Below are 22,895 nucleotides of genomic sequence, written 5' to 3' on the forward strand. Positions count from 1 at the left end.
GCGCCCTTCTAGCTTGCGGAGGTGTCTTTTGAGAGTGGAGAGCAAGCGTGCGCCATGTGCAAAACCAAAATACTTTGCGTTGCACATCTCTTGCACTTCCTAAATGAGGTTCACTGACTTAAAAAAAAAACACATTTAAGTGTGCAAATATCAAAATGGGCATTGCCATTCCTGACGGTGGAGATTGCGTCATTAAGACCCCCCCGCCCGCTATTCAATGCCACGATTTTAGGCATTTTATAGTAGGGGGCAGGGCTATGGTGATGTGACAACGTGACCACACACCCCCCTCTACCCCATGTCTCATGGTCTGTCCTCTGGGATATCCCTGAAGACAGGTAAAAAAAGTTGGCAAGTATGAATTACCCCCAATCACTGGTCTACTTGGATTTGGTTTTCATCAAGTACCAACATGTTAGAAAGCAGCATTACCTATATAACAATACCAGAGACAGGGCCATCTTTTCCATTGGGCACGAAGGGCAGGTGCCCGGGGGCCCCACGGGCAAGGGAGCCCCATAGGCAGGGCTCTTAATTAGAATAAATAATCCTGCAAAAGAAAAAACCTGCAGAAAAAACCTACAAGGGTCGCTGAGCAAGTACATCTATCTATATATATATATCTGTATCTCTAGACATCTATATAAATATATATATATATATATATATATATATATATATATATATATATATGTATATGTAGGGGCCCCGGTGCACTGCTTTTCCCGGGGGCCCATAATGTTGTTAAGATGGCCCTGACCAGAGACTTTACTTTTCTGAGACTCTAGTTCAAATTCCCTTGTAAGTATCTTGTGACCTTAGAAAATATATTGAAAATGAACTGTGATGGTTCCTGTACTAGAAGAATAATGCATAAGTAGATTGCATTCCCGCAGTATAAAAACATCTATACAATAAGAGGCTGTATGACTTCTTCACAGCTACCAAGTGCACAATACCTGCTCCTTAAGCATTCGTTGAAAAACAGGCAACCAATGTAGACACTGACAGAGTGGCTCAGCAGAGAAAGAACGGTTTGCAAGGAAAATCAGTCTAGCCGCTGCGTGCAAAATAGACTGTAGGGGTTCAAGTCTGATATTGGGAAGACCAGTAAGGAGGGAATTGCAATAGCCAATGCAGGAGATGATGAGTGCATGAATTAAGGTTTTTGCAGTGTCTTGTGTGAGATATGTGCATATTCTGGAAATGTTCTTTAGATGTATGTAAAATGAGTTAGATATAGAGTCAATGTGGGGAACAAAGGATAGTTGTGAGTCAAGGATTACACCTAGGCAACGAGCTTGCGGGGTGGGATTTATGGTCATGTTATCAACAGAAATAGAAATGTCAGGCAGGAAGCTTCTATTTTTGGGTGGGAATATTATTAATTCAGTTTTTGAAATATTGAGTTTGAGTTGGCGAGAAGACATCCAAGATGAAATGGCAGAAAGACAGTCAGTGACGCGAGACAACACAGATGGTGAGGATAGATTTGTGTATCATCCACATAGAGATAATATTGAAATTAAAAGGAGTCTATTAGTTTCCAAGAGACATGGGGGTAAATGTATCAAGCTGAGAGTTTTCCGGTGGGTTTGAAAAGTGGAGATGTTGCCCATAGCAACCAATCAGATTCTAGCTATCATTTAGTAGAATGTACTAAATAAATGATAGCTAGAATCTGATTGGTTTTTCAAACCCGCCGGAAAACTCTCAGCTTGATACATTTACCCCATGGTGTAGATAGAGAATAGCAGAGGACCTAGGACTGAGCCTTGTCGTACACCAACTGATAAAGGGAGAGTAATTTGGAAGCAGCATTGGAACGTGGATTAGCAATAGGGATGTTGAAATCATCCATGATGATGGGATAAGTATAAGAAGTGAGGGAGCCATACAGAGAAATAGTTGGTGTGGACCAGGGGGGCGATGGATGACAGCAACACGTATAGAGAATGGGTTAAAAATCCTAACAGTATGAACTTCAAAAGATGTGAACGTGAGTAATGGGACATTTGGAAGAACTGTGAACATGCACTGTGAGGAGAGAAGTAGTCCAACCCCACCTCCTTGTCTGCCTCCAGGTCTGGGGGTGTGGGTGAAATGGAGACCACCATGTGAAAGGGCTGCAGGTGATTGTGTAAGCCATGTTCCTGTTATTGCCATAAGGTTGAGGTTGTTTGAGAGGAAGAGGTCGTGTATGAAGGGAAGTTTGTTACAAACAGAGCGTGCATTCCAAAGGGCATATTTAAAGGACTTTGGAAGAGAAGGGAAACAGGTGATGCATTTGAGGTTTGCTGGATTTTTGTAATGTTCCGATATATGTGTTTGAGAGAAGTGAGGGGGACCTGGATTAGGTGATATATCACCAGCTAATAGAAGCAGGGAGAAGGAAAGATAAGAAAGATGATTGTAAGATGTGTGTCCTTTTAGTTTCTGGTGACAGGATGAGGCTTACAGCTACTGAATTTAAATAGGAAAAGAGTTCATGAGTGAACTACAGGTGAGTGAATTAATGAAGGGCAATGTGGACAGAAGTATGTGTTGCAGGATTGGTGAGGGATGATATAGTCCTAAATATAATGCCATGAAAGGAGAGGAAGAAAAATAATTTGGCAAACATTGGGATTTATGAGTAAAATAGCAAAAAATGAGGGAATTAAAAAACTTTCCTAGTTGCAATATCCTGTTCAATCAGAGAAGTAGTGCAGAGTGAGGGAGAGTAGGCAAGTGTGTCTTAAAGGCTACTTCTCCATTCTGCACAAAAAAATTCAAACATAGGAATAGTAATACATTTTAAAAATAATGTATAAAACCATGCCTAACACCATTTATCTTTATCTATGTCATTTATCTATATGGTTCAATCTTCTTAGGCATCTGTATAATACAGCACACTTTAGTCTATTTCTGTTAGTTTTTTAATCATTCACTTCATTTTTAGGCAGAAATCATACACATAAAAAAACTAAAATAAAAAATGTCAGACCACCAGTAAAATAAAATAAGGAACATATTGAAATATTTAAAATGAACAATTATGAGCAAAAATATTTGGAATGTTAACTTACTAAACATAGACAGAAATATAATAATAAATTCATTTAAAAACCAGTAAGTTAGCAATCAGTTATTACATGAAGAATGTGAGCAATTTCTGCTATCGAAATGAACACACTGTGGTAAAAAGAGGTGACAATGGAAGAAGCTATGGACACTGATTCATAAATACGCACAAGTTGTTCGCTGTAAGAGCATATATGTGCAGTAACTGAAGATCCCCAGGTATATCTGTGAGCACTTTACGTAATTTTTGTATTTTAGGACATTATCTAGGATAAAATATGAAGAATATACTGTATACGTTCCCATAACTACGTTCACATAATCACAGGAGGCTAATATCTAATAAAGGTGCCCTACAGTCACAATAGCTCACTGACAGAGCCGGATTAAGGGAATGGAGGCCCCTGGGCTAACGGCGCCTCCATTCCCCTGGGAGGCACCCAATGTGAGACACCCAAAGCCCCCCCCCCCCCCCCCCCCAAGCGCTTACCTGTCAGTTCAGTCCTCCGTCCCCGGTGCGCTGTAAGCTCCTTACTGAGGAGATCTCGCGAGAGTTCACTCGCAAGATCTCCTCAGTAAACAGATTACTGAGCGCCGGGGACGGAGGACTGAACTGACTGTGCTCAGCAGCATTGATCGGGCTGGGGGCGCCCCCGCCCCCGGACCGATCAATAATGCTGCTGAAAACTTTGAAGGGCCCCCTGGATGCCCGGGGCCCCTGGGCTATAGCCCAGTTAGACCTCGGGTTAATCCGGCCCTGCTCACTGATCACATTGTTGCTTGTTTAACTCCACCCTAAATTTGTAGATTACGCTGCAAGCAGCTATTTTTTGCATAAATTAATGCTGGGTAGAAAGTTAAATACTTTATTACCTTAAAAATGTATTTTTCGCTAAATTGTTGTTTATTTAATGTCTGTGTTTGCTCACGACACACTGCAGTGTACATGCTATGTATTGCTTCCTTTAGAAGTAAAATTGACTCACACAGATTCATATCAGTACAGTAAATGTTTCCACTAACAATATTATCTGCTCTAAAGTGTCCACTTTACCCTATTATAACCACATGTAAAAAGTAGTAAAATTACACAATGTTCATTCGTGTGTGTATAAAAAGACAGAAAATAATATGCACATATAGTAACATAGTTGATGAGGTTGAAAAAAGACACCAGTCCATCAAGTTCAACCTATTTTGGATCTCCTGCGATCCTGCACTTATATTTGAAATTAATCCAGAGTAAGCAACCACCAATCTGTTTCAACTGTGAAAATCCCCCCAGACTTAATATTGCAGTTCTATTTTTACCCTATATCCACTACTATCCTTCATTTTAATTAACGGTCGTATCCCTGTATACACCTTTCCGCTAAAAATTTGTCTAACCCTTTCTTAAACATATCTATTGAATCTGCCATCACAACCTTCCCTGGCAATAAATTCCATATCTTGACTGCCCTTACTGTAAAGAACCCCTTCCTTTGCTGGTTGTGAAATTTCCTCTCCTCTAACCTTAGGGGATGACCACGTGTCCTGTGTATGGTCCTTGGGGTAAAAAGTTCCCATGAAAGCTCTCTGTATTGACCCCTAATGTATTTGTACATAGTAATCATATCTCCCCTTAGACGCCTCTTTTCTAAAGTAAACATGCCTAAACTGGCTAACCTTTCCTCATAACTTAATGACTCCATACCCTTTATCCAATTTTGTCGCCCTTCTCTGAACCCTTTCTAGTTCCAAATTATCTTTTTTATAGAGTGGTGCCCAGAACTGTACTGCATATTCAAGATGAGGTATTACCAATGATTTAAACAGTGGCAAAATTACACCGTCTTCCCTTGCATCCATTCTACGCCCCTTTTTATGCATGCCAATACTTTGTTTGCCCTTGCAGCTGCTGCTTGACATTGAGCACTATTGCTAAGTCTACTGTCTACAAGCACTCCCAAATCCTTTTCCATTATAGATTCTCCTAAATAAATTCCATATATGGGGCCTGAGTCATTAAGGAGAGCAAAACATAAAAAAGGAGTAACTTTGCACCTAGGCAAAACCATGTTGCATTGGAGGGGGGGTTAATTTAAAAGTTGAGGACAGATTTATAGTTCGGATAGGGCATTTCCTAGATCAGCTTTAAATTTCAGTGGAAAAATAAAGCTAGCAAGTATTTGTGTGCTACATGAAAAAACATCAAGTATTTTCCTTACATGCAAAATAATAAACTAATTTGCACCCCTTGCATTGTAACATGGTTTGTCCAGGAGCAAACTTACTCCTTTGTTTGCTTTGCTCTCCTTAAGGACTCAGGCCCAGGATGTACAGCTATTGCTCAGAACAGATAGTGTTGACAAAATAACATAATGGAATTGTAACATAGCCATTTACCTTTACCAAAATGAACATACAAGTAGTGAACTAAAAATGGAAACACCTGGGTAAATGAGGGGCACCAAGCATATTGAAAGTGAAGGCTTCCACACTGATTGGCTCATGTATTAAGCAGATAATATCCGAGCATGGTCATGGTCAAAGCTGGAATTCTCTGCTTGCCTAAAGTTATGTTTAGCATGGCTGCAAGAGGAGACCTCATGAACTTTGAAAGAGGGGTAGATGTTGAGTTACATTTGGCAGGTGCGCGAGAGACTGGAGCTCAACTTGCTAATGCTTCACAAGCAATGAGCCCAAGGGTTAAACATAATCAGCAAAGGGGATGGAAGAGCATACTCCAGGATCGCGATATTAGTTCAAAGTGCAAAGTATGACAAGTGAGCAACTGAAGAGCAATTGACCAATTTGGCAACACATGTAGGTGAGGTTCGGCTGTTCAGCCTCTCCAGCAAAGTAGCTTGGTCTCTCTCGCATCACTGGGGCCTGTTAGTGCAGATGGAAGATGACTGCACTCACACACAGGCCAATAGCGGTCATTTCCACCGTTACCACCATGCTCAATAATGATCCCACCAATTTCGATCAGATTATTATCAGGTATCACAGTAGTTTTTGTACCAATTGTCCGACATTGGCTCTGATATTGCAGCATGTAGTATGTATGAGCTGCATAATACATCATCATCATTATCATCATCATTTATTTATATAGCGCCACTGATTCTGCAGCGCTGTACAGAGAACTCATTCACAACAGTCCCTGCCCCATTGGAGCTTACAGTCTTAAGTCCCTAACATAAACACACACACATAGACAGACAGAGACAGACTAGGGTCAATTTTGATAGCAGCCAATTAACCTACTAGTATGTTTTTGGAGTGTGGGAGGAAACCGGAGCACCTGTAGGAAACCCACGCAAAGACAGGGAGAACATACAAACTTCACACGGATAAGGTCATGGTCTGGAATTGAACTCATGACCCCAGTGCTCTCAGGCAAAAGTGCTAACCACTAAGCCACCGTGCTGCCCATAATAATATCTGAACCATGCACAATACCATATCCAATAATATCCCCCCCATTGTTGGGCACAATAATAATTTAGCAGAAATAACACACCTGGTTTTATCAAACTTGGTTCACGGAAAATAAAACAAACCTGCAGAACGTAACACATGGAAATAGCGTAAATTATGTCATTACATTGAAATATTGAAGTAGTAGCAGGAATGATGGAAAAGGTTTTAATTTAGCTGTTGATGAGAATTCCAGGCGACCCTGTAGCCCAGAGATGCACACCCTGCTATGTGTCACTGCTTACATAACCCGCAGCTTTATTTTGCATTCATCAAGATATATTTATTCTGTAAACAAAATCACTGCCTGAAATCAGGGAGCTAGAGCCGAGAACAAAAGTACTCACTCTATTTTGTGAAAGCAATACGTCTTATGCTAAAAATGCAGCACGTCTTAATATCAAACTAATGACAAGTGTGCTTAGTAGATTTTTTTTTTTTCATCTGCTAAATCTGAAATTTCCACAGGCTGGGATTTTACATTAAAGGGGGACCAAGAGGATGTAAAAGTATGTCCCACTCATACTGTAAGTGAGCCACAGAAACACATGACACGTTAAAAATATGGAAAAAGGGATGTCATTCAGATGTCCAGAAATTAGTAACCAAATAAGTAAATCTACAATGTAGAGTTTTGTATTGTTGGATTATAACATGTGCAGTACAATACATATGTCATGTACAATTCTACTGCATAGCCAAATAAATGATTTTATGGTTGGACATTTAACTTCAAATTCAATGCGAGGAGGATAGAAAGCTTCTCCATGTTACCTCAAAGACATAATGACTTCACAAGGAGGGACTTGGTTACCAGCCAGGGAATCTGAACTGTAAGAATAGTTACAGCACTAAGTCCATGGTATGGATATGCAGCCGGTGAAATAATTATTGAACACATCAACATTTTTCTCAGTGTATATATATATATATATATATATATATATATATATTTAATGCGGCTATTGTAATGAAATTTACCTCAAATATCAGCAACAACCCTTGCAATCCACACATGCAAAGAAATCAAACCATAGATGTCCATAATTTAAGTTTGGTGTAATAATGTGAAATGACACAGCGAAAAAGTATTGAACACATGAAGAAAGGGAGGTGCAAAAAGGCATGGAAAGCCAAGACACCAGCTGAAATCTATCAGTAATTAAAAAGCAATCCTGCCAGCTGGTTCAGCCACAACTGATGGCCTATAAAAAGGTGTCTCATTACGAAGGTGTAACACAAGAAACATCTCATGATTATTGTTGCAAAACATACTGATGGCATTGGTTACAGAAGGACCTCTAAACTGCTGAATGTTCCAGTGAGCACTGTTGAGGCTATAATCCGGAAGTGGAAAGATCATTTCACCATAAACCAGCAACGACCAGGTGCACCTCGCAAGATTTCTGACAGAGGAGTGAAAAAATTATCAGAAGAGTTGTCCAAGAACCAAGAACCACTTGCAGAGAGCTTCAGAAAGACCTGGAATTAACAGGTACAATTGTTTCAAAGAAAACAATAAGTAATGCACTCAACCGCTATGGCCTAATTGCACGCTCACCACACAAGTCTCCTTTGCTGAAGAAAAAACATGCTGAAACTTTTTTAAAGTTTGCACACAACATTTGGACAAGCCTGTAAAATACTGGGAGAATATAGTGTGGTCAGATGAGAAGAAATTTGAACTCTTTGGATGCCATAATACACACCATGTTTGGAGGAGAAGTAGCACTGCACATCACTCCAAAAACACCATACCAACAGTGAAGTTTGGAGGTGGGAACATCATGAAACATCATGGTGTGGGGCTGTTTTTCAGCACATGGTACTGGCCTACTGCATATAATTGAAGGAAGTATGAATGGAAAAATCTGCTGCCATCTACCAGGATGCTGAAGATGAAATGAGGGTGGACATTTCAGCAAGACAATGATCCCAAACGCACAGCCAAGGACACTCTCAATTGGTTTCAGAGAAAAAAAATAAAGCTGCTAGAATGGCCCAGCCAATCACCTGACTTGAATCCAATTGAAAATCTATGGAAAGAACTAAAGATCTGAGTTCATAGAAGAAGCCCACGGAACCTTCAAGATTTGAAGACTATTTGCGTTGAACAATGGGGCAAAATTGCACCTGAGCAATGCATGCAACCAGTTTCACTATACAGGAGGTGTCTTGAAGCTGTCATTACCAACAAAGGCTTTTGTACAAAGTATTAAATACATTTCAGGAAGCTTGTTCAATACTTTTTCCCTGTGTCATTTCACATAATTACACAAAACTTAAATTATGGAATCTATGGTTTGATTTCTTTGCATGTGTGGATTACAAGGGTTGTTGCTGACATTTGGTGTAAATTTCATTACAATAGCCACGTTAAATATATATTTACTGAGAAAAATGTTGATGTATTCAATAATTATTTCACCGGCTGTATATATGTACCATGGACTTAGTGCTGTAAATAATTTTAGAGTTCAGAGCACAGCAGTAAAAAGTGGAACATAGATTGGAAATATTGATGACTAAATAACAAAATCAGGGGGTTTGTATAGATAATTAATGAACATCTGAGCATTATTTAGCACTCTTTAAAGGGTTGTACACTTTTGGCAACCATGTCCCACTTCTGACCTCCTCCTTTGTAATAAAAATATTAGTCCCCAGGGACCATCATTTTAGCTGGAGCTTTATAAAGCTGTGAGCTTGCAGCATAGGAGGACTTGATATATCCAGCCCTCTTCCACAGAGCTGCATACAGCTATTTTATTGTATTCAGCCATATAATTCAGCCCTATTGTATCCAGAGAGACTAAGTCCTCCTGTACTGCTGGCTGCACTGTATTTTGGTTCCCTCAAGTAATAGGAGGGCAAGTAACGAATTTACTACATGGGTTTGGGGCAGTACAGAAAAGGTGGTTTCCATTCTCCAGGATAGTGTCATACTTTGTACAGATAGGTGGATCACAACACAGTCATGTCCAGAAGTAAGGACTGGCCTCTCTTTTAATAACTGATCTTAGCCCAGTCCAACACATTGCCTACTGTCCCTAAATGTCCAGGAGGCTCCCAAATTTCAGGGAGTCCTCCTGGAAGAGCGGGCATCCTTCCGGATGGGTGGAGGCTAATGACACGATTTGCATAATCTCGCCATTACATAGCATTACACGCCCCCTCCTGCATTGATTGGCTATCTGGTCTGACCTCCCCTCTGGGAACTTGGGGAGGGGAGGTCATAAAAGTTGGCAAGTATGGCCCAGCAGCACTGTAGTCATTAACTTACTTTGTGTATTTTTATCTGAGGACACATTCTTGTTAATAATAAAATCAGGATGTGTTTGAACGCTGCAATTTACATCCAATGCCTAAATTTCCTAAAGTTTTACTTTTGGGAATTTAGTCACCTATTATGTCCCTTTATATTATTTCATTATATAAATAATAGTCATTAGTACAGGACAGCACTGTGGCCTAGTGGTTAGCACTTCTGCCTCACAGCACTGAGGTCATGAGTTCGATTCCCGACCATGGCCTTATCTGTGTGGAGTTTGTATGTTCTCCCTGTGTTTGTGTGGGTTTCCTCCGGGTGCTCCGGTTTCCTCCCACACTTCAAAAACATACTGCTAGGTTAATTGGCTGCTATCAAAAATTGACCCTAGTCTCTGTCTGTCTGTGTCTGTGTGAGTGTGTGTCTATATTAGGGAATTTAGACTGTAAGCTCCAATGGGGCAGGGACTGATGTGAATGAGTTCTCTGTACAGCGCTGTGGAATTAGTGGCGCTATATAAATAAATGATGATGATGATGATGAGAATGACAAGAAATTATTTGTAATAAATAACATTTATAAAAATAAATTAATATAAAATGTGATATCATAGAGTAATCTATCAGCAATTAGAAGCCACTTAGAAAACTTGATGTTGTCAGTATAAACATTGTGTCAGGATATGGTGTAGAAATACTTGTACACAGCTACTTCAGATAAACAGCTGTATAATGGCCTCGGAGCCGCCTTATCAGCTGAGGAAGTTAAATACTTTGCTCCCAGCCCCATACAGTCATGAGTCATGCGTTCGGTAATCATGGTAGCCTCTAATTAGTCGAGATGGGGACTGGAAAGGAATTGCAATTGGAAAGCACCATTGACTGGAATTGATAAATTAAGAGATATATTGAACTATCCACATATGAGCAAGGCTTCTGGTTGCCACAGTGGGTGCATTAGTGCCTACTTAGGATCAGTGTGCATGAAAGGTAGAAATAAGTGAGCCATAGACATCTTGCATTAGATATTTTTGACTTCTTTAACACAAGTTAATAGACTTCTTAAAATTACAGTGGTTGTGCCACACAAATTAAATAGTTTAAGAACCCATATGTGCTATCTGAAATAAATAGCCATACGGAGCTTACAAAATACTATCATGGCTATCAACTGTTGATTTTACAGGGACCATTTATCAAGAATATTTATAGAACATTAATGAACTGCACAGTACAACTTCTCAAACTCTGTACATCCCGGACCTTCCATCTCCCTCCTATTGGAAACTCTTTTTGTTTACTTCTTTATAACTGTAATATTGCATTTTATACTTTATAAAATACTTTATTGCTACTGTGTTGTCATCTATGCGTTAAGGACCTTCATATCCAATCTCCTCCTGCTTGTGGAGAGCAGGTATTCAGAGACATCAGTCACATGTCGCTACATTGAAAAGGCAGAAACTGTCTAACTTTAACTATTTAAAGTCACTCCCATGAGTTAGTTTACACAAAGTAGGCAACCACGAGTGGTACATATATATGTATATATTATACTTTATTGATGCTGAATGTACAAAAGTCATAACGTCACTGTACCCGACCCTCTTGTCTTATTCTGCATTGTCTTATATATTATATGTTGTTTTCATATCTCTGTTAAAAACAAAGGATCAAGGAAATATTGATTCCTTTAAACCTTGCTGTTCTACCTAAGGGTATTAGCAAGGGGACAGACACTAGTACAGACCTCCCCAACCTGTGGCTCTCCAGGTGTTGTGCCTTGCCAGTAGATAGCCATCTGATAGCTGGCAGGGCGTGATGGGACTTGTAGTTTCACAGCACCTGGAGAGCTACAGGTTTCCCAGGTCTGCACTAGTGGATGAGTGACTGACCTGTTGAAGGGCTCCTATGATATACTGTATATTATTATATATCATAGTTGCCTACTCTCCCGGAATGTCCGGGAGACTCCCGAATTTTTGGGAGTTCTCCCGGACTCCCGAGAGAGCAGGAAAAAATCCCGGGTCCAGCTGTCGCCATTGTTGAAGATGGTGGGGGTGGGGCTAAATGCGGCATCGTGGCCCCGCCCCCAGCTGCGATTGGCCAAAAATGCCTAAGCTTGGCAGGGGCAGAGCCTAACGGCGCACCACGCATGGCCATGCCCCCTTGACGACCCACTCCCGGACGGCTGCCTTCAAAAGTAGGCAAGTATGTTTTATATCCCAAAATGAGTTTAATACACACTTGCCGACTTTTAGGTGACAAGTGCAGGAGGGCGCATGGTGATTTCATCACGTTACCATGGCCCCACCTCCTGCTATGAAGTACCTAAATTCATGGAATTCTAAACATAAAACAAGTGCGCATGTGCAGGATCACACTATTGTGTGCCCTCAGTTGCAGCTCTTTACATCTGTAGAGGCAGAACAGGGGAGGGTTGGGGCAGGTTGACATGTGCCAAGTACAGTAAAGTTGTGCTTATGTACTTATGCCCTAGAGGTAGAGGCAGCAGCAGATACGGACAGCACAGACCTTTGCAGTTAAAAAAAATGTTTGAAGTAAATAGATTTAAAAAAAATGTTGTGCCTCTGTGAGCACAGTTGTGTATATGTGAAAAATTCTGTAACAAGTCAGCATGCTCAAGCAGAAGTATACTTTAGGGGAATATCAAATTATCTTTAATTGGCAGCAAACATTGGTCTATGGCAATGGCATTTTTTAAATAAAATAAACATACTAAACTATATACCATGCTTCTGGCTGCAGAACGTATAGGACCATCCTTACACGATTAATTGTTACATGCCACCTTTGACTTCCTTGCTGTGCATTATTTTCAAAAAGGTGATGAATTGTTTATTTTTTAAATTACACCATTGTTTCTAAAGCTGCCCATACACAGCCAGATTCGGTTGCTCAGTCTAAGCACGGATTGAGACACTTTGGCCCCACTTGCGGATCACATTGGTATATAACCGGACGTACTGGCAGATCATATTTTTCAGCTAGATTTTCAGGCAGTCCTGACAGACATCTGATCAATCACATTCAGATATTGATTAGATTACTCATCATTTGAGGCCTCACATGCATCAACTGGGGGCCAATTTGGACTCAAAGACTTACAATGGTCATTATCAAGAGTAAAATACGTATGTAATTATCTAGTTCTTGTTGACATTTTGCTGTCACATGTAAACAGAAAGTGAGCACTGCAGTTTACACAAGCAAGCCATTGACTTGGGAATTGTGCCTACTTTTGCCAACATGCAGTGAAAAGGGAGCAACTGATAAAACTGTAAGCTGGTGAACAGGGCCCTTTTACCTCTTTGCCTGTACTCAGTCATGTTTTATATTATGTTTGCTCCCACTATTATATATAATATTTATTAGCAGTTATTTTCTATAGCGCCTACATATTACAAATCAATTTACAGTGAATATTTAATCATTCACATCTCTTCCTGCACCAGTAGAGCTTACAATCTAAATTACTTACCACATACACTCCAATTAACCTATCAGTATGACTTTAGAGTGTGGGAGGAAACCCATGCAAACACGGGGAGAACATACAAACTCCACACAGATAGGGCCCTGGTCGGGAATCAAACTCATGACACCAGCACTATGAGGCAATAGCACTAACCATTGTGTCTCTTTTCTATTTCCTAATTTACTGAGAAAACAAAGGCCTTTTCACATTCAAGCAAATATAGAGCATAACAGAATAGCCTGTAGTACAACATAGCAAAATTGATACAGTTGTTGTGAAGTTCACTTTTTCTAGTACTTAAAAATGCTTCACCTCTTCAAAATGTTGGTTTTATCTTATTAAGATGTATACTTTTTTTGTTAGGGATCACTATTCTAATTGAATATGCTGATTGGATCTCTTTAGCTGTGTCAATCACAAATTACTCTGAGCTAAGCAAAGGTTGCTAAAGCATGTCAATAGTAATGGGGAAGTAATACCTTCCCTGTAATCTATAGTTTGCATAGAGTCAGCACAATATGTGTTTTGAAATGAAAATGTTCCTTCAATGTTTGCATATATATTTCTGCATTCTGTATCTTACAAAAAACTTATGTTTTGTTTAGTTAACATCTGAAATGTAGAAATGTAAAAAAAAGCACACACATTTATTGTATTTACATGTTTTATAAATCTATAAAGTACTGAAGTCTGGCAGGAGTTATCTAATATATAAATGCTTAGTGGCATCTGTGTGTGGAAAAAAAAACCCAAGTTGCAGCGCCACCTGCTGGGCAGAGTTATACACTGACCTACTAAATTCTTAGTGTGTGTGGGGAAAAAAATTAAAAAAGGGCTGAAATTTGGTAGGGCTCAAACTCATTTTCGTGAGGTAATTTTACCTCATGAATACACATGTGTAGAGGCGTGCGTTAGTGTGTGTGTGTGTGGAAAAAACTATTTTCTCAGAAAGGGCTCATCCAATTGACCTGAAATTTGGTATACTGACATTATGTGACAAAAAAATTAGAATAGTCAAGTCAGTTAACTTCCATCATTCCCCCTTCCCCCCGTGGGAGGGGTAGTAAAGGCTAAATTTACGAGTTGAGGGGTCAAACTCATTTTCGTGAGGTAATTTTACCTCATGAACACACATTAAAAAGGACGCTTGCGTCGGGAACTAACGCTCTTCCCCTGAGGAGGCCTGGGCTAGGTCCAAATGCATGACAAGAACCTTTTTAAGACCTTAAGTAGCTTGATTTGACTAGAATGCATGAGTTTCATGCACGGGTTAACTTGTATAGTATATATATATATAGTTTATACAGTGGAAATTTTTAAGTGGTGGTATGGAAAATGTAGGGGAATGGAATTTGTTAGTTGTACAAGGAAGGTAGTAATAGAAGTGACGGTAGGTGAATTTTGCTGCCTTGAAAAAGACCTTTCCTTGGGCAAAATGCGCTGGAGGGTGCCAGCTGAGTGAGGCAGAGGAACCCACCTACAGAACAACATCTTAATATAAAGCTCCATTTTGTAATATCCCGGACACTCTTAAGCATATTTGCCTACTTTCGGCAAGTGCAGTCCGGGAGGGGGCAGGGTGCATCCAAACGCGTCATTTTGGCCCCACCCTCTGGGACAAAAATGCAGTTTTGTTGCGGGGGTGGGGCCAAAATGACGCCATTCACCACAAATCGAGTCATAGTTGGTCAGGCAGATGCGGGATGCTGGAGACTTGCCTGCTCTCCCGGGAGTCCGCGAGACCGACACGATTTTCGGGAGTCTCCTGGACATTCCAGGAGAGTTGGTAAGTATGCTCTTAAGATCTGATTCTGATGTGACTGTTTCCTTCATCTGTTTGGTAGGAGTACCTGTACCCCTCATTTGTGCCCATTTTATTTCTAATGTAATAAAAATCTAATCATTGATTTTAAATGTATGGCTCTGAATTATTTTTTTATTTTGAACTGACACATTTATATCGTGTGAGGGAACTTAATCTACAATTGGAGCATCATTTTCAAGGAAAATTTTGGGATATCTAAATGGCCTGTATTACAAGAATTGAAATAATACTTCTAGTAAGTTTAATATCTTTAGGGGCCATCTGTCTAAGAAGAGGTTCCATAACTATTGACTTTTTGCAATAATATAAGTAACGGTCTTATAAGTGGATTTACAAGAGGGGGGAACACAATCTCCAAGATCCTTTCGCTCACAAGTTATAGTACGAACAAAATTGGTATTATTTATTTATATAGTATTACACTATTATTATTATTATTTTCTTATTTGTCCTAACATAATTGAATACATTGTTGTGATTTCACGAGGATCATTTCATGCATCAAATTGAATATAAGTATTATTTGTATTATTTATCACTTTGTTCACCTATGGCTTGTGAGAGAGAGATAGCGCCTAATTATTTCTATAATTTTATTTCTCAATTTTATCACTTTTTTTCAACCGGTGTATAGTTGATCTAAGAATTTATTCAGGCTGCAATTGATAGTGGAGCACTTATAAGAATCCATATTCTAGATTTGATTGGCAAAGTTGCAAAGTTCCAGTAATGCATTCATCAAGTACCATACATTTATCATGATGTTCTGAATGCCTACTGCACATAAAATGCATTTTTAGAGTTGCTCTTGATTGCAAACACATGTTCTAGCCCGCGTACGTGATCATCATCACTATCACATAGTACATACACCTGCCCTGTACGTGGTGCAAGAGATACAGCTAAAAACCACGTACCTGAGAGACACCTAGAGCTTGTATCGGACAGATGTGCGTACATTCAACCTTGGCACACCCTGATTGCGTGCATTCTCCCATTCTCCTCCCTGCTCCGTGCATGAAATCGTATGCTGCCGGATGTGTCCTTTGCGTTCGAAGATGACTTGCCTGCACATGCATTCACTGACGTATAGTCCGATTCTGGTCATGCGCAGAGCAAAATACAGCATGTATCGGCATTTGCATTCCTTAATGAATCAGGCCCTGTATTACAGTGTGGTGTTGGGGTAGGACTGGGAACACCCAGGCCCAAATTGCACCAGCAGAGCAGGCAAATATTTATATTTTGAAAATGTTGCTTATCTCTTTTGGAAACGCTATGAAGGAATTCAGTTCTCTGCGATGTGCTCCCGGAATGGCCACAAAGGCATTCTGCGGCGATGCAGACTTTTCTTTGCACACCATAGAAGTGTACAGGATGTTCGGTATTGGTTTGTGACACTGGGTTGTGCAGCAGCCCTGAATGGTATGATTCAGTCATTTTATTTTGCTTCATTTTCTCTACCGATCCACCAGACCATATCACAACTTGCCAAAAATGGGACTTGTGTGGTATGTTTGTATGCAGTTGGTCATCAAGTGCAACAGTTTCCAGGATCAGTCTTTAAACCCTAGGATTACTCTGGAGATTATGGACCGTTGTTAAATGCAGTCATAGCATCATATGTAACGTAACTTGGCTTGGAACACAGAGAAGTACATGTGCATCTAACGCCACTGCACTGTGGTGGAAGATTCAATGGATAAAAGGATTTATAGATAGCAGAGGGACCTGGGTGAGGTTTGGAAAGCTGTACAAAAGGAGTAGACATTCCACAGTAGACCACAGTGCAGATGTCACAAAATGTATGTCACGGGTCCAGCCTTTTCTTTTCATTGGAAAAATGTGTTAACCATCTCTCTAATTGGTGCTAATTGAAGAACCAAATTAGTTCCAATAAAGATCGCTCCATCTGTAAGATGTGCTTTGTAGAATTTGGTAATAATGAGGAGTTGCGTAGAACGGTGGTGACTCGTTTCCAATTCTTACTACATGGCCCTACGATTTCTATTTACGCCCCTGGCTGTCACTCCCCAGTGCACATTTGAGCAGTGAACAGGAAACGTATGTATGTTACTGGAGATGAGTTCTGTTCCTGTTATACAATGGAACCTCATTATCATGCTACAAAGTCTTTAGTGAATAGGTGTGACTCATCACCATATTGTTACTCACTCTTTATACGTAAACCACAATGATGTGTATAGGGACGCGCTTTCTTTTTTTAGTGTGTGACATTAATTAGATGACAGTAATTTGCTAAACTAAATCTATATTTACTATATGGTGTTATTTAAACCCTAGATCTACATGCATGTCAGCTGTTACAGCAAACAAAAGACCACCGTTGTTTGTTTTACTGCACAAAGCACCAATTAAGTTATTTTTATAGGGAATTGAACTTTTTTCTATTCAAAAAGAAGTAGGCACAATTGAAATGTCATATATATATATATATATATATATATATATATATATAGAGAGAGAGAGAGAGAGAGAGAGAGAGAGAGAGAGATCATGCATACAGCTTTCAAGGCTCCTGACTAAATACTGTATCCTTGCATTGCTTGTTCAAATATTAACACATTTGCACCATATTTTGTAGGGTGCAGATTTCACCAGATCCTATTTAAGATTTGTGGGGTGCCCAGAGCAACCAGCGAAAACAATGGAAATCTTCACACATCACCAGGCTAGTGGGTATGACACATACTTGACAACTTTTGTGTGTTGGCCTACGGGAAATCCCGTGGGGAGGTATGCGTGTGGGGGTGGGGGTGGGGCTTGGTGGATCGTGCCACTAAGCCCTGGACCCCACGCGCTTCACGAAGTGGGCAGGATACGGGAGGTTGCCCTGCCCAGAAATTCGGGAGCAACTATGGTACGACAGCATTGCCCAACAGAGAGTCATAAGCTTTCTAATTGTGGCTTCCTTTAAATCCGCACAAATACTGTCTTACCCCTTCCATGCCTTGTGGTTAAATAAAGTGGCCGTTTTGTGGCAGTAGTAAGTTTGTGGGGCCTTGTGGGGATTGAGCCCCAGTGTCACTCTGCCTTTAATCCAGCACTTTCCCATTTTACATATGTAGTGCTACTGCCTATAGGGAGTAAAGTAGAACGCAAGCTGTCTAAGCTAAGCAACTTAAAGGGGTTCTCTAACATAAAACAACTTTAATTCATTGGCTTGTGTACTCTTTCCTGCAGCAGAGTTCTTTATATATATTACCTCAGTAAATGAACTTTGTCTCCTGATATACATTTAAGACTAAACAGCTCAGGAGAAAAACATAAAAAGCAGTGTATTGTAAAAGCTGTAGCTGTATTAGTTTGTGTACAAGCCAATAAATGAAGGTCATCTGAAGATAGGATCCCATTAAACATTTTCACCTGTAATTTCGGTTGGATTCTTTGTGTGCAGTAGACGTAACCATGATTTATTCAACTCATAAAAAATACCCAAAAATCCTATAAAATAATTCACAAATATACCAACCATTCTGTTCCTGTCCTTATCCCTATCAAGTTGTGGTTCTTTTGGATCTGATGTATCTGGATATACTTTGCTGATTCTCAAATGTGCCTTTTTGGTCCCTAAGCATTATTCAACCCCGTCTATTAGTTTGTGTTTATGATCTGGACATCTGTAAAGAAGCATTTGTGAGTTCTGTGGCTAGAAGAAAAAGTGAAGTATTTTATAGCAAATTTTAGGTGTCCCGCTGTCCATTTCAAACGCTGGTAGGTATTCAGTTGCGAATATAATTCATGTCATACCTCCCCCGAATGTCCTGGTTTTCGGTTGCCAAAAGGTGTGTGGTTTGTCTACTAATTTGCTAGTGTGGGACTCTGTAAAATTAGGTTCTGTTGAGGGTGAATTCAGGATATGACCAGTTTTTGCCCTTCTTTTTTTTCCCTGGAATATTTTGAGGTGTGGTTGAGGGGTCTGAAAACAGTCTGAATAGTCATATATCTACAACAGCCAAATTAGTAGAGTGGACAAAACAAACCATAGTCTGTGGTTAAATCTGAATGTGTTTGCATCCTCATACCCACTGCAGCTAATTGCATGCATTCTATTAAGGTTGGGTACACACTACAGAAAATTTCTCCCGAAGCGATATCGTTAACGATTTTACCAACAACTGAAAAAATAGAAGCCCTGATCAGCATGCTGATTCATGTGCACACACTAAACACCTTTTATAAGATTTACCTTCAGATCTATGCTCTTCATCTATCATAACCATGAAAAGATTGTGACTCTGCACACTCCATAGAGATCTATGAACACTGCCGGCCGTCAGTGCATACACACTGCAGGATTGGAACAACATTGTTCCATCATTAAACAAGATTTTTAGTTCAGTTTAAACATCTGGGGTTAAATGTATCAAGCTGAGAGTTTTCCGGCAGGTTTGAAAAACCAATCAGATTCTAGCTATCATTTATTTAGTACATTCTTACAAAATGATAGCTAGAATCTGATTGGTTGCTATAGGCAACATCACCACTTTTCAAACCCGCCGGAAAACTCTCAGCTTGATACATTTACCCCCTGATGTGCTTTAGAATGAAAATCGTTCATTGTTGGAGCATTCACACTAATGCGATATCGGGCCAAGTGGTTGTTTATCATGTGATTGGCCAGATAATTAGCTGAAAACCCTGTAGTGTGAATTGTGTACCCAGCCTAACATTACTAAAATGCATGTAAATGTGTATCATACTACAAACCATTGTTCCTTGTGTTCAACTACCACTGTTACTAGCTTTATGGTAGCATTCAGTTTCCATTTCCGGCTTTTGGACTATATCTTTTTCCATACACATACATTTACCATGGGAAATACACTGTGGAAGCACGCAGTGAGATCCAGAAGAGCTCCAAACACTAGTAGCAAACGCGTGTCATACTGTGCATAATAGACCCATTACCAACATACACTGCAAGTGCCACCCCCGTACTTTAACCACTATACACTACTGTGTGCCCACCATATTCCTATTTACCATAATGCATAACCCTGAGCTGAGCATTACAACCTCCATGCCCACCACAATTATATGGCTGCATTATTTCACCATGAGCCTAGTATTACAGTCCACAGGCCCTCCATAGCCAACTTATACTGACTGTGGCCTGCATAAAATATTCTTCACCACAGTCCCATGTCAACAATAAACTGCCTGTGCCCAGTGTGCCGTAGCCTCCTGTTAACCACAGATTTATGCCCATAATGCACTGCTCAGTGTCCACCAATATCCTGTGCCCACCATACGCCACATTATTCCCAGCATTACAGCCTTTATACCCACCGCAGTCTTATGCCCACCACAGTCTTATGTCCAACACAGTGGCGGAACTACCATTGGTGCAGCAGGTGTGGTGCACTGGGGCCCATTGAGATAATGGGGCCCGCTGCATGGGGAACTAGTGAGCTGTAGGCCCCAGTTCCCTCCTCCCCGCTTCCCTACATCCGGGCCCACAGTTCGCTAGTACCGCCTCTGGTACAACATATACCACCTGTGACCAGCATAGGATCTTCCTCCACAGCACAGTCCCACTCTCTCCATAGCCTAATGGCCTCTCCATCCATACAAACCAAACACCAAGACTGCCTACCTTAACTGGCGTTTCTTCAGTGGAGGTTACTGTTTTTTCCCCATTAGCTTGGGTGAGAAAACCTTGCAAGTGTAGAGAGGAAGCTCTTTATTGTCACCCAGTGATATTGCTGGAGATCTGGCCAATAGAAATCACAGTGGTATTAGCCAGTTAAACCACAGTGATTTTAAACATTGAGGCTGCAGCGATGTGACTTTAAAGCCACACAACTGTAAATGCCGAGCAGTCTGTGAGGATGTGACAGCACTGACCTTTATCAGAAACAATTCACATAATAGCCTTACAAATATTATCAAAAATGAATGGCTTTTAAGGGAATGGAAAACTTTTGCACTTAGGGGTTGATTTATTTACAGTCGGACTTTTGCTCCGTTAATTATCATCTGTCACCGCAGCGATGATAGGTGGATTAACAGGGCAGTTTACTACCAAAGTCATGAACATCCAATAGGAGGCCGTCACTGCGATGACCTCTCTCTGAAGAGCCGGAGTCTTTACTGCGCATGCGCAACCTAGGCTCGAGCATGCACAGAAGTCCTTTATGTAAATGAAGGCGGGGAGAGCAAGAAGGCTGCAGAGAGGGATCCGTGAGATATTCATTTGCCCACACTGCAGTCCTTATTGAGTCTTATGGGGGCTGCTGTCATTTGCCTAATGCAGGAGAGATATCTCCGAAATCTCCTGCGTTTTACTTTTCTTAAATAGTCAATTTACTTAAATATGCCTAAACCATTCGGAAAAAGCCATTTCCCCTTGGTTTTGGCCTTGATAAATAGGCCCCTTAATCTCTATACAAATGACGACACTCTTAAAGGCACATACACAATATTTCCAGAGACACTTCAGTGTCTCATTAGACATTTATGTACTAAAATCCCAAGCATGATATTTTTTATTATACTTCATCTTAAGGTAACTTTTATTGCACTTTAAATGTCCCACTTTATTAAATATTCATTTCTAAAGACCAGAGAAAAACATGGACAGCGATAATTACGTTTAGTATGCAGAATAACAGCAGTCATTTTGCCAAATTGTCAACATTGAAAAATGGGAATGTCTCAATGGAGATACACATTGCTACTGACAAATCTTTAAAACTTGTGTCTGTCCCTGAAACGTATGGGCAGTTAGCAACTATGTGTATATGCCTAAATCATACTTGCCAACTCTCCCAGATTGTCCGGGAGACTCCCGCATTTTGCGAGAGTCTCCCGGACGAGTGTGGCAATCTCCCTGATAGGAAGGGGGAAAAATTTAGTTTAAACGCCGCGATTCACCCGGAATCGCGGCGTTTAGCCCCGCCCCCACTGTAAAATGACGCAATTTGCGTCATTCCGGCACGGGGGCGGGGCCAAAATGACGCGATTTCGCAGCCCCGCCCCCTGCACGCCCACGTCCCAGCCGGCATCTCCCGGAAAAAGAAAAAAAAATGTTGGCAAGTATGGCCTAAATATCACATATCAATAAAATGTCTAAATTCTGATACTGTAATTTATTTAACCAGAATTCATTTGTATTTAATTAGTTGCAATGAAAGCAAGTAAGTTTTATTTGTACATCTTTGCTGTGTGTTTTTTTTATTACATAGCCTATGTACATCCCATCTCAGGAGTTCCAGCTACTTCTTTAGCTGTATCCTTAGTTAAAATAGAGTTGAAAAGGAGATTGTGGGGGAGGGGTGAACAGGCTTCTGATTGTCTTATCGCCTTCTCTCCAGACGTTATTATAAACCAGCTTTCAGTCAGTCCTATATGTATTAACTTACATAACCCTCTGGGTATGTTACAGGCAGATTCTGCATCAAGGTTACGTTGGTGGTGACTAAATTATTTGAAAGCAACTGGTAAATACTTTGAAAACTTCTAAGTAAGTTCTAAGAAGCAGACAATATTTAAAGCTGTTCTCTTTATTTGTGCTTGTCATTTACACAGTCATGAGGTTGAGTAGAGGAAAGTGCAAGTATACAAGAATGCAACTCAGTCCTTTTTTGTTTGTTTACAAATTTGTGTATTGCTAAATTGCTTATGTAGCACAGTCGTTTATGGAGCAGTTAGAGAATAGAGGAGACAGCATTTGTCAGGAGAACATCAGCTGAGAACAAATCCTAGATGTAGTAAGAATTTGTAGCTAATGGTATTTTGCACATT

The 22,895-nt window shown here is 40.3% G+C and overlaps 1 long non-coding RNA gene across 2 annotated transcripts in view; it reads left to right on the top strand.

Annotated features, from left to right (window-relative positions):
- Nucleotides 1-22,895, top strand: part of LOC142140105 (uncharacterized) — a 53,989-nt gene that overhangs the window by 24,947 nt on the left and 6,147 nt on the right. The window contains exon 2 of one of the 2 annotated variants that reach the window (XR_012688294.1): nt 17,731-17,825. The exons of the other annotated variant lie outside the window; for it this stretch is intronic. This is a non-coding gene — a long non-coding RNA (uncharacterized LOC142140105). The remainder of the gene's footprint in view (nt 1-17,730; nt 17,826-22,895) is intronic. 2 annotated transcript variants of the gene reach the window in all.

This window comes from Mixophyes fleayi, chromosome 2 (genome assembly GCF_038048845.1).
Source record: "Mixophyes fleayi isolate aMixFle1 chromosome 2, aMixFle1.hap1, whole genome shotgun sequence".
NCBI lineage: Eukaryota > Metazoa > Chordata > Amphibia > Anura > Limnodynastidae > Mixophyes > Mixophyes fleayi.